Raw genomic sequence first — 18,332 nt, 5'->3', positions numbered from 1 at the left:
CATTGACATTTTGCCCAAGTTGATGTTGATGTTGAAAATTTTCATCAAGTTGCATAAAAATAACAACGAAAAACAAAATGTTCTTTCTTGCTGTTTTTTTCTTTTTTTTTTTCGTGTGTGTGGGTATGTGTGTGGGTTGTTGCAAACAAACTGTGAGGAAAACTCATCTAAAATGCATAAAATTTGAGTTGATGAACTGGCAGAAGAGTGGAGGAGCTGTGGAGGCGATGGAGCAATCAACAGCAAGCTGCTGCCAACGAAAAAAAGGAGGCAGCTTCCGATGACTTATGGCCAGGACATGCAGGATGTGGGCGGGCAGCGGGCAGCGGGCAGCGGGGAGTGGTCCAAGTTATTGGCTAATGCGAGGCAGCCAATTGAGGCGAAACGAAGGGCTGGCACAAATTTGTGAATAATTCAGAAATCAATTTCAAATGGGCCCCAGACAAAAGATGAACAAGAATCGCAGACACTGGCTAACAAAAGCGTAAGGACAAGACGGAGATGGGGCTCCAAAATGGAACTTGAGCACTGGCGATGTCCGGACAATGGCCAAGAATGGCAAACAATTGAACCGAACATGGCAGCTACATGGCAGGCCAACAAGAAGCAGTTAGAGATGCAGACCAGCTCCGAGCTGGCTTGGCTTTATAAATAAATAAGAGCGCTGGAAATAAATGCAAAAGGATCTGGCTGACAGGCAGAAGGACATGTGCATATATTTGAACAATGCAGCCGTAGCAGCGGCAGCAGCCATGAAAGGAAGAAACAAGAAATCAAGAGCAAGAAACAAGGATGCACAAGGACCGTATTCGAAGCGTGCGAAGGACAACATCCAGCAGACACACAGCTCAGAGGAGTGATGCTGTCTGGCCATAAGTAAATACACTCTCGCACACCGAGCTGAATTTCTTGTTTTATTTCGGCATTTTATTGTCGGCAAATTCCTCGCCTCAGCCAGCCTCAGATCCTTCGCTCCTTTGCACAAGATGTAGCCAAGGGCAATGACAACGACAGCGACAACGACAACGGCAGCGACAAAATAAACCTAAACCTCAACCAAGATGCAGACTCCAGAGTCCAGAGTCCAGACTCCAGTTTCCTTCCCCTGCAGTACAGCAGCCCAGCAGCCCAGCAGCTTTTCCAGGCGAACTTCGTTGTGTTGCCAAATTAAAGTTTTCAATTAAAATTTGGCCATTGTTGTCATTTGGTTGCCTGCCCTCCTCAATCTTCATAGCTTCTTGTTGTCATAGGATGGATCCGAAAGCTGCCAAGGGGCGTGAACTGGGCAGGAGGACTGGCCAGCTATGTATCCCTGCCTGCGCCTGCGAAGGCAATCAAGAACAAGTTAAAAACTTCCGAAATCTGATTTGATTACTGACACTTCACTTAGCAAAAATCGTTATTTGATATATAAAACAAACTACATTTTCAAACACAATCAATTTGTATGTTTTTTGAATCATAAAATAAAATGAATTTAATAAATTAATTAATATTAAAACTATACTTATAAAATTGAATTAAAATAATTAGCTATAACATTTTATCGTTGAAGGAAACATTTGAATTTTACAAGCAATAAAAATTAAGTAATTTAATTTTTTAATTACTTGTAATATATATTCCTTTCAAAAATGTACAAACCTTATATTGCTCCTTAAAAAAGTTTCCAATTTTGCAACCTTCACTAAGCGATTTAATGGTACGTTTTGTAAGAAATTAATTTTAATTTCGGTATAGGAAACTAAACAGAGTTCAGTGTCTAAAACCAAATTTTGTTCCCAGTTATGTAACAGGCGGTAGTCGTCTAACTCGACTGATTAGTCAGCGAAAAGCCCACGCACAAAAGCCCGTCATTAATATCCATAAATGCCGGGACGACTTCTCCCCAGAAGGATGTCGGTAAATCAGAGGGACAATGGCTGCATTAGCTTCGTTTGACGGGTCGGCGTTTCGTTAATTAGCGGCTCATTCATCAATTTTAATAAAATTTCAAATTTCCAACGGGTGGCAACCGCAGCAGGCTATGAAAATGGGGGCCGAAAAAGATGCCGCATACACACGGGGATATTAAGCGTAGTTCTTTACAGTTGAACAAGCTGGCCACTGGTCACTGGTCAGTGGTACGTGGATAGGATAGGCCTTCGGAGATGGGGCTTTTTGGGAGCAGTGGGAGTTATGATAACATTCATTTGCCTGTAAATTTCCCAAAAGGCATGTAACAAACTTTGGGGCGCTGCTCGAACTATCCTCGAAGAGGGAGGTTTGGGCTAAAAACACGCATGGGCAAACATAAGATGTGTGTGTGTGAGGGGGAGAGGGGGCGAAGGGGCGAGGGGGCGAGGATTCGAGGGTCGGGTGTATTTCTGTACAAAGGATTATTTCGTCTCGACCAAACATGCAATTAATTATAAGCTTAAGGCCTTGGGCCCCGTCCCTTTACGGCTCGCTAGCTGTTGTTGTTGCTCCTGTTGTGGCACTTCCACATGGGGCTTGAAAACTTGAAAGATAATAACCTTAGCTTACAGCCAGACTGAAACAAGGACATCGGGCCTGCGGGGTGAAACCGAGTAATAGAAAGAGATGGAGATGGAGTTGTAGAGAAGAGGGAGAAGGGACGGCGGGAACTACAACTATTATTTATTCCCAAAAGTTTAAGGCAACATCATTATCTTTTATGCACAACAGCATATCCTCCTGACAATGTCCAGCAAGGACAACCCCTCATTTCGGCCTGGGCTCCTTCAAGAAAACGTTTCAGGGGTTTGGAAGGCTGTGTGTGTGTTTGTGTGTGTGTGTGTACATTGTACACTCTTTCATTAAAACCCACTCGAATACACCCGCACAAAAGTTGCTGCGGCCATATTCCTGGCCAACAACCCCCGAACTATATATCCATTCTGGGGGGATTCTGTGTTTAGTTTCACAAAAACTTTTCAACACCATCAGCTCAAGACATAAAAACTTATCGCCTGCCAGCCTACCCACCCTTTAAGCCTTTTTTCTCCCACACTCCACTGGAGTTTGCGTAGAATCCAACCCCCAATTTTCTAAATTTACGAAATGAAAAGCTCTTGGAGCTGGGCATTGTGGTTGTTGCTTGAATTTTGTATAAGGTAACCGAATAACAAACTTACTCTGGGATTGAGAAACGAAACAAAGAACCTTAAAATATCTTGACAGAGGTATCTTCGCTTTGGGGCTCGAGGAATCCGATTACAACAATATTTAAACAAAGGAAAATTCAATAAATAGCTGAAAATTAACCACTTTTCCATTTGCCCTGAAGCTCCTCAAAAAACATTAAAACAATAAAAAATGTTCTTACTTAATTTTAATTTCAATACATTTGATATTATTCGAAATTAAAAAAATCAGTTCAGAAGATAATAAGTCATGTCCCGCCAAGTTCTTTAAAAATCAAGTAGTATATATAAAGTAGTATAAATTTTTATTTCTGTTGCTCTATAGCTGCAGAGAAAAATTAAAATTTTAACAAATATTTAAAATCAATAATCATAGTTTCTCAAAAACATTAAATTAAAAGTCACAAAGGATTCGGAATATGGGATATGTTTCCAAAACACGAATCTACGCTGGGATCGAGAAACTTCCGGCAAGGTACCCCGGGTAAGACAGCATCTTCGTCTTTGCTTTCAACCCCTTCTGTGATCTTCTCTGCTGGCCGGTCAGAGGTCAATCTGGCCAAGATTTTCTCACACAGTTTTGGGCAACTTTTCAACTCTTTTCGCCGGCAACCGGACAGGCTGGTTTTCGAATCCTATGATCAGACTGCTCCCGTCTGTGGGAACGGATGCTGTCCAGTTGTGGAATCACCTTCGTGTGGGAAAGAGCATCTTCGAGTAGAGCAGCCGTTGTATAACATAGTGGTGTGGAGCGCTCCAAGACAAGCTGTGAGTAATGGCAGGGTCAAACCTTATCTAATAGTCTGGGCCAAAACGGATTGCAGTGGCAAAAAGGGGGGCGTCCGCCCACACTTTTGCAGTTGCAGAAGAACTATTCAAACTTTCGGTCATGGCATAATACCTCCAACAGTTGGACAATCCAGCAATCCAACAATCCGGCAGTGGCCAGGACGAGGCACGTAGCAGGATTTAATGTCCCGCAGTGGTACTTGAGAAAAAGTAGTTGGCACATTTGGTAAATGGCCATGTGGATGGGCGGAAACTGGGGTGGCGGTGCAGCTAAGAACTTTTACTTTGCAGCTGAAAAGTAATGGGAGATCCTGAACGGGTCCTCTCCGTCTCGCTCTATTCGCAAGAAACTTTTGCCAAAGCAAAAAGTTTACTCAGCAAAATGAACCTATATATACCTATATATATATATATATATGTTTATATACGATTCGTATATAATGTAATGCAATAAAACGAAAACAGTTTCTGGCCTCTCGAACCCAAACCAAAACCAAAAACTCAAACGGAGGGCCTTGGCAAGAAAACTTTCTCGTGCAGAGGGAGGCAAAATTTAATAGAAAATGTTCTTGTTGGAATTTTCATTTATAAATATTCCAGGGGGTAGAGGACGGGTAACGGCAGGACGAGACTCCAACTATTTGCAGCAGCAAATTCCAAGAAGTTTTAGCCTAGCTCCGGTGGCAGAAGTGGACGGAATGGGAAGGAGTGGGAAGGAATGGGGGTAAAGGACCAAAGTCGCATTGAGCATGGCTTCTAAATACATTCATGTACATAACATTTTGTCGACTGCTTTTTTGTGACTCTTTGCTTATGATTTATCGCAACCATCAAGAAGATGCCCCCAACCTCAATTACGCCTAAGTTGAAGGCTAAGGACATTGAAGGACACTGAGAAAAACGCACCACCCGATTCAATCGTAATGGGGATAATCAAAACTAAAAGAAAGAGAAACAATATGATCCTATTTTGAATTTTAAATCGTTATGTGCCAGTGGAAATAAAAAATTGATTAACTAGATACCTTGTTCTAAAGGGTAAAGGCAAGAAAGTACAGATTCTTGTTTACCACTTAAAAAAAGCCAAATTTAACTGAGGTTCATGTTTGCAAAGGTGGCTTTAATTTTTGAACACTTTGTTTTATTCGTTATTTATGATATATTTGTTTTACTTATCTTCGTTCATTATAAATGGAAACACTAGCCAACTCAAAAATAATTGTAAATATTTGATGTCAAATACCTCTTTTTACAAAATACCTAACAACTAAAAGTATAAGAATACTTTAAATAATTGTTTTTAACATGACGCAATCAAGCTGATATTTTAGTAGCCATTATTTCCAGTGTTTAGTGGGGCGATTCGGTGGGACACACGCAATTTGCATGCTGCTTGGGGGAATGGATGGATGGTTTTGGGCGCACATACTCCACGGCCGAGTGCTTTTCATGTTCCACTTTTGATGTTCGACCGCACGCATTACGGATCTGCCTTGGACGGAGCAACTATTTCAGCAGCTCTCCGCCGCCTTGTCCGGAAACTTTCCCCTCGTCAAAGTCAGCTTAATTAATGAACCAGCCTCCCACCACCCGAAAAGTGGGGCGGTGGGAGTGGTGGAAAATCAATATTCAAACGCCTGGATGCGAAATACTTTCTGTACCCTTTGTGGCGACATCAATTAGAGCACGTCATCTTGGCCGCCTTCCGAAACTTTCGTCCAAACAACTGTGGTACAGTACACACCCATGCTGAAACACAAGAAAAGGCGTGGCATGAGGGTCTGAGAACTGGTTTTGGGTTGTCGGTTTGCGATGCGAGAACTCACCCCCGGAACAAAGGAAGATGCTGCCGGCTGAAACCCTCCGCCCCTTCACCAATAATTCTAATAAGAAAGCGGAGCCATTTTGAATTTGCGAACAACCCCTGGTTTTGTAGGAGGAGAATAACCGAATCCGTAAGTACGGACCGAGTAAGCGTGCTTCTTATTTATGACATTTTTATGCTAATGGAATTCGTCGGCGTGTGTGTGTGTGTGTGTATGTCAGACCCGCAGGGATTAAGGCCTCTGATAAGAAAATACAGCGAATCCTTAATATACTCATACGGCTGTATGCATGTGTTGACTGTTGCAGATGGCGGCAAAATAACGGACATTTTATGGCTGGTATTAAAAGATTCATTATGGAATATGGAGCAGTAGAGAAACACAATCAAGAAAATAATTATATAAATTATCCTTGAGAGCTCTACTAAGAGGAAACCATTTCAGAGTGAATTTCTTTGCCCAAAAAAATATGAAAATCATTTAAACTTCCGCAGGAGGTAACAAATAAAGTTTCTAGCTCTTGTCAATGCACATATTAAAAAGTGAAATTATCGGGAATTAGCTACTTTCCTTCTACGTTTTAAAATTTAAAACATATTTTTAGTAAGAAAAGATAAACCAAAGTTTAACCATTTTTAGAAGACTTCTTCTGAATTCATTTTAAAGGAAAAGCCCACACAAATCATTAAATTTGATTTTTTTTCCACCGTCCTTTATTAATATTTTAATTAGTTGGAAGGGTAAATTTAAGCTTTCAAAGCAAAACAAACTCCAACCCACAGCGTCGAGGGGACAAAACCATTAGGCACTTGAGTCTTTATGGCGCTGATAAACTCTTTTGTAGGAGAAATACTTGCAGCTGACATAATTATAAAAGGAAACAAATGTGGCACACATGGACACACTCACGCAAAAACACACATACACTTGCCAAAGGGACTCTCACAGGACCCACAGAAACACCAACAGAAACAGCTACAGAAAGAGAAGCAGAAGCAGAAGCAGAAGCAGAGACACATATCTGAAGGGTTCAAGCTGAAACAAAAGGATTCTTCTTTGGCATACAAAATCGTTAATGATAAAAACACAAAAATGGGTAACACACATGTTTAATGCGAAATGTGGCAGCCCCACAAACTCCTGAACATTCCGCTTAGCCAGAGGACGAAAAAGGACACAAACACAGACAAATACGGCAGGGACGAAAAAAGGCAAGACTAGAGGACCAGCCACAAGTTAAGGATGTTAACTAGACTCATTTTTGAACTCTTTGCACTATTATTTGGCCGAAAAAACCAACCTTATCACAAAATAGCTAATAAGATAATAATAACGTATTAAGAAGGTATTAAATTAAATTAAAATTCGTCACTTGATGAGTGATGAAAATGTAAATTCCAATGGTCTGCTACTTTTTACTCTCATCCTGCTGAAATAATTGCATCCAAAAATCCCAACCACAGCCTAGCAACGCCTCCATTTAAAAGGCGACTCGATCTCCAGGCCAGACACAACCGGAAGCCATTTCCTTCGTCAGACTAAATCAGCCAAAAACTCCCAATTAATTTGCACATCAATTTTCAGGCGTAAATAGAAACTGACTGCCCCTCCAGGCCCTCTTACCAACTGAAATTGCCTTGCGAAGCATCAATAATGGCATAAAAATTGATTACATTTGCTGGGGACAGCAGCCAGAAGCCCAGTAGTTATAGTTGAGATGCAAAACTGTTGGCTGGTCAGGAAATGGTCTAGAAGAAGGTCGGGCTTAGCCCATTCCAGCCGATTGGACCCAAGCTATCCTCCCCCTATTTTCTTGTACTAACCCCAACTATTAAGGGGGAGGAAATATCCTTGAGGCCGATGCCTGTCCAAGTATTTGTGTATCTATGGGTGAAAATGGGTCTCACACATATATACTGAGAAAAAAGTATTTAATAAAAATAGTTCTTGATTTTGATTTATTTTGTATATTTTCTTTAATAACCACAAAATAAGTTCTTTGGTAATTTAAAATGTGTTTAACAACACAAAAAAAAAAAATGTTTGAATGCGTTCATGGAAACCCTTTTTTTTTCTTTCTTACATAAATTTATTGACATTTATCTATAAAAGCATATTTCTGATACCAATCCTTCATAAAACCTTTATTTCTTTGTCTGTAAAGCCACTCTGGAGATAGTTGCCATAGAAGAGGCAACATCATTTAAACTTGCACTGATGAGGGTGAATACAAAATACAAAGTAAAAAAATGTTTCCGTTTCTTGTTGTCCTGTTTTGATGACTCTCTCTCTGTCTGCCTGTGGGTGTATAAGTGTTTTGTGCGTTGGTGTGTGTGAGTGTGTGTCTGGGCCAACTAATAAATATGAACGAAATGAAACTGCCCAAAAATTTCCACACAATCACACATTATGCACACCCCCGCACACTCACATGCCCACACTCACATTAGCCATATAGTTTTGCCTGTTGGCTTTCAAGTTGACTGCGAAATCCGCAAAAGAACGCCACACGCATACACCCACATAAATGCCCCCTTCAAGGATATCTGTGCGAGTGTGTGTGTGTGTGTGTGCGCATGCCAACTTTCGCTTCATAAGTGGTTGCCTCACATGCCCCTGCTGGTGTGTGTGTGCGTGTGTGTGTGGGTGCTGAAAAATGAACCCATCATGGCCGAAAAACTACAGCCGGAAATTCGGTTAGCAAGTGTTGGCTCCCTGTTTCCAGTGTGGGTCTCCTGCATGTGTGTGTTTAATGAGTGTCCTTGTTCTCATACCCTGCTGATAGAAGACTCTATTCCGATCAACGCCATCCAATGCATCAATGCAATACTTACATTTTTTAATTCCCTGACTAATATTAACATTTTACCACTTAACAAAGATCTTTTATTTTTAGTTAAATACAAAACGGCAACAGTGCAATAAATGCAGTCACCTGTTTTTAAAAATGATTAAAGAAAAAGAAATACAAATGAAATTTAAATAAAATACCATTTTCTTAATACTTATTATAAAATGTAATACAAATTTAATGTTTTTGTTTGTATTTCATAAAGCTAGTAATTTATATCGAAGATTTATCATGCGCCTAAAATCTATTAAAGTATTTAATACCATACCTGTTAATAAAATGTCCTTTTATTTATAAACTTTTACTTGTCCTCTTGATGGTCTGAAATTAGGTTTTTAACTGGCGAAGTTAAATAAAATAAAAGTCAAAAAGTTATTGATCTTAAAATACAAAAATAGTTAATTTAACACATAATTGATCTGTTATTATTCCTTTTGCATTCATTGCATTTAAAATTGATAATCGCCCATCAAAGATTTTCTGTCAAAGTTAGCTAACTCACAAAGAACACGGTCGGTTGGCAAAGAGAGTATTCCATATATCCTTGTCCGCAGTTTAACTTGTTTCACTCTGTGTTATTTTTTTCTTGAAGTCAAATTATGGTAACATAAATGTGGGCGGCAGGCGCGACAACAGCATGAAAAAGGATAAGGATGAACAAAAAAAAATGGTTGGCCAACCAAAAATGAGGGTCGTCGGAGCTTGGGCAGAGATAGGAACTTGTGCGAGTATTTTTAGGCGCCTTTTTGAGCCAAACAATGCCAGCCGACTCCCCCAGTCTAACCCCCTTCTTCTTGAAGGCCAGCATTTTCTCTGGAAAAGCCGTTTGTTGAATTTATTTTACCCATATATGTACATGTGGGTTGTGGAGTGGAGCGGAGCGGAGCGGAATGTGTTTGTGTGCTTCTGCTTGTGTTTGTGTGTATCTTCTGCTGACTTTTCAGGCACTCAGACACTCGGCCTGGATACACACGGTCAGGAAACGTTCACAGGATAAACTGGCACGCACAATCCTTCTTGGCAAGGGCCTCCTTTGTGTAGGCCCTGTCTGTGTGAGAGTGTGTGTGAGATTGTGATGGCGAGTGTGTGTGTGTGTGTGGTTGTTGTCCTTCTTGTGCCCGTTGTCCTTAGCAGGCTGCCCATCCTTGGCCGCATCCCCAAATCCATTTTCCCTCTTTCGATTTTTACTTGTATTTTATATGAAAACTTTACAACACACAAATTTGCATATATAGAAGTCCCCTCGTCCCTGTATGTTAGTGTGTGTGTGTGTGTGTGTGTGAGATTGTGTCAGTGTGTGTGTGAGCGAGGAAAATGTATGCAAATTTCAAGTGTTTCCTCTTCGTTATGAACCCAACTTCAATGCAAAATTAACAGAAATATGTAAATTTTCTTTCATCCAGGCCCCCCCCCCCCCCTTTTTCCTCACATTTTAGGTTGCCGAAGGACCCGAGCCTAACGGCAGGCTCCATCTAAAGTTTGGGCATTTTGTACACAACTGTACCACCAAGTTTTGGGCAAGAAAATATTTGGAATTATTATAAATTGAAATTGTTATAAATTGGCAAGAAGTTTCCAAGCAAATTGCAAATATTGTTTGTGGCTTCTGAACGGGATTTATTCGGAATTTCAAATATATTTAATTTGTAAACGCGAGGCACAGACATGTTTTAAAGCCAGCACTTTATTATTTAACTTTAAGTAAATAGGTTAGAAATTAGGCCGAAATCACCCCACCGTTTCATAACTACTATTTCTAGATTTCATTTCTTTTGAAAACTATTTGCAACTCATTTTTTATTCACCTTAAAAAAGTTCAGTCCGCATCAAGTAAATTATAGCAACGCTTATGCATTTATCATTTATTTGAAAAACTATGCGTTCTTAAATCTACAACTTTCAATGGCTTCAAATAAATTAACATTTTTATATATAAAATATAAAATTGTCATAATTTTATTTTATTAACTTGAAGAAGAAGATTTTAATAACTTGTAAATGTGCATCTGGATAACTATTCATTCTCAAACATAATCTTGCCACTTTTAAAATAGGTTTGAAGTATTTTCTATTAAAATAACATTTGTAAATATATTCATTAAACGAAAATCCTATTTTTGAAAAACATGATTTATGTTAAGGAAGTTGGACTGTATTTCCGGAATTCAATTTGCACACGGGGCGTATCATTAACGACAGCCAAACGGCTCATTCACAATGGACGAGCTCTCCGGTGCCGTACGCCTAATGTCCCATTTCGGAATGCTCTCTCACACTCACGGCCATGCAAGGATGTCATGACCCCACCTCTAACCCAATGACCGGGACCAACCCAGGCCAAACAAGGGTTAACAGCAATTTAAATAATAAAAGTGCTCGGCTCTGGGATTCGGGAAAACGGAAAGTGCAAAAAAAAAAGAAAAAAATGCGGCGCAACCCTTAACTTGTTGCTATGCTCAAAAGATGGCAACCAAAATGAAACTAGCAAAGATGTGAAAAAAAATAACGGACGAAAAGGAGCAAGAATTCACCGCCGGCTGGCGACCAAGGAAAAGGTTGACCCACAAGCGGAAAACTGCGTCTGATGTGGGTGATGGATTGCGGATGGATGGGGGTCTGGGACGACGTCCCTCTCATTTGGATTACATGGGGAAACATGGCAATCTGGGTTAGAAGAGCCAGCCATTCGCTTAAACCGCCATCGACCTGTGCGGGCCATAAATTTAAAGCTGACAAATTTCGCTCGCTCAAGAAACTTGTTTCGGTGGGCAAAGCGAGGCGCAAGGGAGCGGAGTGTGGAAAAACAAGTTCAAATAGGGAATTTTTCCCATCATCAGGGCCAGACAATTGCAGTTCAAATGGTCAAGGATACGCGAGGATGTAGCTAAAAAACCCTCGGACCCTTGGACCCTCGAAACCAGTTTGGTCCAGCGGCTGCTGCAGCTTTTTCAGCTCGCCAGGTGTGCCCACTGATGCTGATGCTGCGTTCCATAGATCCCGCTCCCGATCCTTATACCTACTCCTATCTGTGTAACCACCCCGCGATCCCAGACCCACCACCAAGGGAAACGCGAGTGTTTTCCGATCTTTTTGAGCGTTGCTTTTTCTACAATAAACTTGCCCAACGGGTTTTCATTGTTGCCAACGGCGTCCTTTGTCCACATCCTGCCAGACAATGGACAAAGCTCTAGCATCCTGATTGCGATCGGATCGCTTGGCGTCGCTTCGCCCGATCTGGCGGGTATATAAACTGCGGCTGCTGCGCAGAATCAATCAGTTTCATTTCAATCTTCAAACGCTGAGGATCAACAGCAGGAGCAGGAGCCGCACAGGAGCAACAGAAGCACCAGGATCGAGGACTCCTTGGAGCGCCATGACCAGGCGACGCTAAGGAGGCTGTTGCAGCATCTCCACACCGAACGACCGACACAAAAATCAACCAAATCCACCGCAGCAAGCACAACAAAATTCAGTCGAAAAGTTGCAAAAATTCAACCGCCGAATGTCAGATTAATTTGTATAAAACCCCAGTACCAAACATTCAATCTCCAAACGAACAATTTGCGAAAATAGTTAATGTAAAGTTCACATTTAACACATTTTCGTGAGATGGTTAAAGTATAACAAAAAAAAAAAAAACAATACAACAAACCAAAAGCCTAAATTAAAGCAAAAGTTAAAACAAATTCAAAAACATTACAAAATATCAGTTCTGGAAATAACTCAGCAAAATACCTAATTCAATCAAAGGAAAATTTTGGAATACAAATCGTAATATTTCCAAACATAAAACCAAATTCAAAAGTAACAACTAAAATCAAGGAAAGCTGAAACAAAATCGTAACCAAACTGGAACCAATTGGAAAGTTCTCAACACATCTGGCCAAACAGCACGAGATGAAGCATCTTTAGTAAAGAGAGATAATAATATCGTTTTTATATCTTACAGGTAAATATCTGTTTTATATTTAAAACATTTAATTAATATTACCAGTTATGCCTACAAAAATCTAATACATTTATTAAATATTTAAAATACTTATTTTTAAAAGGAACCCCAAGAAGCTGAAGAAAGGAAAGCTATTATGGATCGAGCAGTAACCACACATCTTGCATCCGGATCAGACTCACATCCCCACCAACGAAATTGTTATGAAACTCAACAAAATTCTTAAGTGTTTACTGCTCATAATTCTCTACTGCAATGACAATCTCGCCAAGAACGAAATTCAAAATCCCAACTGCTATCAAAATCGAACCGAAATTGACAACCAGCCAAACTGCCCAGGTCTTAAGCAACTGCCACGCCCCACCGCCGCCGCCGCCGCCCACCGTAAAGTGCCCCTGTGCCCCAAGCAACAAATCCGGCCAGCAAATCACACCGAAATCCGACAGAAACTGCAAGGAAGGAAACCGAAATTCAAGTCCAGGCGCAATCCAAAAAACCAAGTACACTTTTGCTGGGGCCCAAGTCCAAAGCCGATGATGATGAACTCGATTGCGTTGAGGAGGAGGATCGAGCATTTGACGGCGAAAGGAGCAGAAGGACGAAGCGGAGGAGCAGCGACGCCAGCGGAGGCAGAAGCAGCAGATAACCAGAAAGGAGAAAGCTGCCCCGCCGTAGATACCCTGCTGAATATCTTAGCAGGGGCAGTGACTTACCCCAAGCAGCGAAAGCCACCCTTCGACACAGGAAGCACACGCACACACACATACAGCCCACATCCTGCGGCGAATTCACACACAAGCACAAACCGAGACACAGAGAGAGAGAGAGAGAAAGAGAGAGCCGAAGCAGCAGCAGAGAGCGAGGGAAGAGCGCCCACCTTTTGCTCTCCGAATTTCGCAAGTATGTTTTGACTTCTGTTTAGAACCTAATTTCCAAAACAGTTTACAAAAACCCCTTTTGAAACGTCATTAGAAAAATTTCAAAAAAATAACAAAGTTCTAGTTATTGACAAAGAAATAACCAAATTCAAAACCCAAAATCGAGCCAAAGGTGAGCCTCCTTCCACTCTCTATAGCAGCCCAAAAACCAAATTTCAAAATCCCGCCGTTACAACTCAAAATCCAAAAACCGAACTCTTCTTCTACGGCATCGCAGAAGGCTTCATTTCCAGAAGGCAAACCAAGAATCCATGAGTTTTTTTTTGTTTTTTTTTATCAACCAAAGAGTTTGCCCCTGCCCCTCCAAATTCCACACACACAATGCAATAGTTTATCATTTTGTGTCCCAAAACGCAAATCGAAAGAATGTAAATTCCAAATTCGCGTTTCGTCCTTACGAATCTTTAGTTTAACCACAATCTTAATGCAAAAATCAGCAAATGCCAAAAGACCGTTTCGCATGGCCCAGAGCTTTAGGCGCAAATCAACCACCCAGTCACACTCACACTCACACACACACACACACACACACCACACACACACTTTAGAAATCACACACATACACGCAGGGGTACGCTCACCAACACACCACCACACTCACACCCCTTTGGCAATAAAATGGCTGCAAAGGAAGCTGCTTCTACGATTCCCAAGAAGAAAAGAAATAGATAGCCTGACCCCAAAAGTTCGATAGAAAAATACAAGGAAAGCGAGTTATAGGCAAACAAAAAACGTAAAAACAAAACTATAGCCAAGCCGAACTCAAGTTTAACTCAAGCATTTCTTAGCGCTTTCAATATTTCGTTGACATTTTCATCAAAGATAGCAAAGGCGTTGCGGCAATTTTTAATCACACGTTTTTGAAAATTTCAAAGAAATATTTAATGCGCAAGAAATGTTGATGGAAATTTGTACAGCAAACAAATTAGTACAAATCCTTCAGGAAGTCATCAATTCCACCCTCAACCCTTAAGAACACGAAAATGTCCATTGGTCATTGACTCAGCAACAAATTTGATACAGAGAAATCATAGCGATTAAAGCAGCCAAATTAGAAACAAGAAGACTTAAAATAAAATCTGAATTCAGTTTAGGTCGAAACAATTTAAGCCGCAAAATTGCCATCCAAATTCAATAGTTTAAAAATAAATTTGTATATTTAATTGAAAGTTACTCTGCTCAAAACTTCATGAAATTCGGCCAACAATTACTACTCAGAGAACAAAATCGTTACCTTTAGATCTGCGAAATTAGGTTACAATGCACGAAACTTTAAATACATTTTTTAAACTCTTCAGATCGAAAAAATTTTAAAAAATAAAATGGGCTGTCCAAATCTAAGAGTCTAAAAATACATTTTAATAATAAGTATCGTTAAGTAAGAGTACGAAAAACTTCAGTTCAGGCAGCTAAACTACATTAACTTGGTGAGCAAAAATGCAAATCAAAAAATCGCCATCCAAATTCAAATCACAAAAAGCCATATTAAATTTTATAAATAATTTCTGCCAACACCCAAATTTTAAAATTTTTAAATTCAGAAATCTATAATTCGACAAAACCCCAATTCAACTTAAAAAATTCAGAAAAATTTTAAAATCAATAGAAAGTCCATACGAATTCAAAAGTTTCAATACAAAATTTAAATTTTTTTTCCAAATAAAATACCTTTTTTTGCGATTTGACTTATAAAAGCAAGACCCATTAATTCCAAATCCGATTTCAAAGAATACCAATTTAAGTTTTAAATTGTTTAAACAACAAAAATACATTTTACTACAAAAACTCCAAAAACTTAAAGGCACTCGTTCAAATTCAAAACAACAACAAAAAAAGACACAATCCAAATTATAAAAAAAAAAAACTTTTGTTCAAGCTTTTAAATAGAATTCAAAATCACAAAAAGATAGATCAGTTCCCCATTTAAAATCACATAAGTTGTAATTTATAAACAATATGAATATCAGAATCAAAATTAAAATTTCAAGCAACAAAATTAATAAAAAAGAATGAACGTTATACAAAATTATTCAAAAATTCAAATGCTCCAAATTCAATATCAATATATAAACTCAAAGCATTAAGAATACTTTTCCCAAATTCAAAATCCCAAAAAACGTGCATACATACAAAATTATTCAAAAATTCAAATGCTCAAAATTAAACATCAATATTTAAACTCAAAGCATAAAAAATTCTTTACCTGAATTCAAAATTCCAAAAAACAAACACCGTAATAGACACAAAATTCCTACTTTCAAATAACTACAAAATTCATAACTACCAAAGCACTATGGAAGCAAAATTTATTTTTAAGATCAAAGTTTGATTTTATTTCATAAATTTTCGTTTATCAAAAACGTTAGCCTGAAATAATTATTTTATTATTCAAAAACATATCAAAACCCTCAAAGAAAAAAAAAACAACCAAATTCTAAATGCATCTTTTAAAGATAACATACTTGGAAATAAACTAGCAAAAATATATGCGATAACAAAAAACACTTTTTTCAAAATGATAAAAAAAAAGGTTATTTAATACATTTTTTTAAAACTTTGATAATTTAACATTTAGCTATCAAATATTTCGTCAAGTCAATGTTCATGTAAATTTTAAATTTTGTAAAGAGCTTACGATTTATAAAAAAATTACAAAATTATCAACTAACAAAACACTGCCATTCCTAAAAAATTTCATCATCTACATAAATAATCAAAATTATACACACTATTACAAAAAAAGAGAACATTATTCAGGTTACTCAAATTTTAAAAGCACAAAAGACAAAAAAGGAACTTTTGAGTAAAATAAATAAATTATAAGTTTAACCGGCAGTCCCCTTTATGACATCCAAGCCGAACAAAAATATTTAAGAAATATCAATATTTCAAAATTCTATATTAAACCAAACATTATATCTGAATTTACTTTTACGCAAGAAACTATTTTCACTCACGAAAATCTTTTTTTAGAAAGCAAAATTAAAAGAAAACACAAATGCGTTCAAAAACCAAATCCGAAATATCAGTCTAAAATTTTAATTTTAAAATATCATTTCATATTCAATAAAATTCAATTTAAAAACTTCAGACTAAACAATCTGATAAAGTATGAAAATATTTCTAACGAAGCAATCTGATAAAATTTTGAATTACAATTAGCAAATTTATATAATATGAAAATCAAAAATACTAGTCCGGAAAAAATTAGTTTTAAAAACTTTTCTTTAGCAACTTCTGATAAAACAAATTTACAAACAACAAATTCAACTGGAAAACTACAACTTGTAATCACACAAAATTTAAGGGCCAAATCAGCCATTCCATTAAAAAGTTTTGGGACATTTCTGATTAATTCTAAATCTAACTTCAATGAAATTCTCGTTTAAGACTTTATTTAACAAATTATTAATTAAAAGGCAATGAAAATATCAATATCCTTCAATAATTAGATTTAATGTTTAATAACTTCCTGCACAAAATTTAAACGAATAAATGAGATTTAAATTCGAACTTTAAATAGCCAAAATTAGTGACTCCAGCTCATAAATATAGCGACATTCTAGCTCAACGATATGAGAATCATTTTTATAAAGTCCATTAACAAATTTAAACACATGTGCACAACACACTAAAATCATTTCATTCAAATTTGTAAAATGATTTCCAAATTTTGAATTTTTTCTTAAGCTTTTGTTCCAATTCTACCATAAAGACATACTAGTATCAAATACAGGTCTGGAATACCAAAATTAACCGATTCGTATCTCAAAAATAATATTAATGGCTTACCATAAATTCACATTAGTACATATATTCAACAAAAGCAATCCAACTAGATATATGAGGAATATTTTAGAATGTTCAAAAATGCAAATTCTATACATATACATATATAAAATTTTATACAACTAAAAGGTCTCCCTAATTCATACCAAAAATAATATTTCTATATCTAAATTATTTTATTTTAGAACCAGCCAAAACAAATCCAAAATTTCAATTTCAACTTTCGGCTCCTCTGGCAATCATCAAAATTTAAAACTGAAACCAAAATTATAAGCAAAATTCAACCACTGACCGGCCACAAAATTCCAAAACCATTCCAAATTTAAATTTTAAGCATTTTAAGCAGCCAGGTAAACCATATTCTAACCAAAATCCAAAATCTGCAAAAGAAAAAGCCTAATAATGATCTAAGTGACAATAAGGAAAATACAAAAATCGAACCAAGGCCCTGCCAAATTAAATAATCGAAAAATAAAACAAATTAAGCTTAGAAGTCGCAACATTCAAGGAACCTTCGGTGCATAATTATTACCACATTAAGATGATTAAGTATTCGCAGCCCACCCATTAAGTTCAGAAAACAAAGCAAGGCCAAAATTCAAAAATGAGAGAAAGAACTGCAGCTAAATTTCAAAAAGGCAGTATTATAAATTACAAGAAACTGCGGAAGTTTTAATGCGACAAATGTCAGGAGCAAAAACGGAGCCCGCCGAAAAGAACCAAAGCACCAAAGCACCAAAGCACCCAAAATTCCGAGCTGGAGCTGGCGAAGAAGACGCGACAGGAACAGGAACATGGTTAGGGAAACTCCTGGCAACTTTCTGGCCAAAATCTTACAAATGGCGGCCGAGGGCGAGTCGTGCGGCAGGCGGCAGATAAATCACAGCGAAACAAAACAATTCCCAGCTCTCGTGAAATTCCAAATCCACAAGAACAAAAACTGAAGCTGAAACTGAATCTGAATCTGGAACTGAAACTGAAACAGTAACAGAAACACAAGCAGAATCTCCAACTGAAACAGAAACAAAGGCACGCGATTTCAAA

At 38.0% G+C, this 18,332-nt stretch overlaps 1 pseudogene; it reads left to right on the top strand.

Annotated features, from left to right (window-relative positions):
* The first annotated feature begins 13,596 nt into the window (after positions 1–13,596).
* LOC128253908 (uncharacterized) lies at positions 13,597–15,903 on the top strand (annotated as a pseudogene).
* The last annotated feature ends 2,429 nt before the right edge of the window (positions 15,904–18,332 follow it).

Source organism: Drosophila gunungcola, chromosome 3R (assembly GCF_025200985.1).
Source record: "Drosophila gunungcola strain Sukarami chromosome 3R, Dgunungcola_SK_2, whole genome shotgun sequence".
Lineage (NCBI taxonomy): Eukaryota > Metazoa > Arthropoda > Insecta > Diptera > Drosophilidae > Drosophila > Drosophila gunungcola.
Note: the sequence above shows the minus strand (reverse complement) of the source record. Positions and strands in the feature narration are given on the sequence as shown.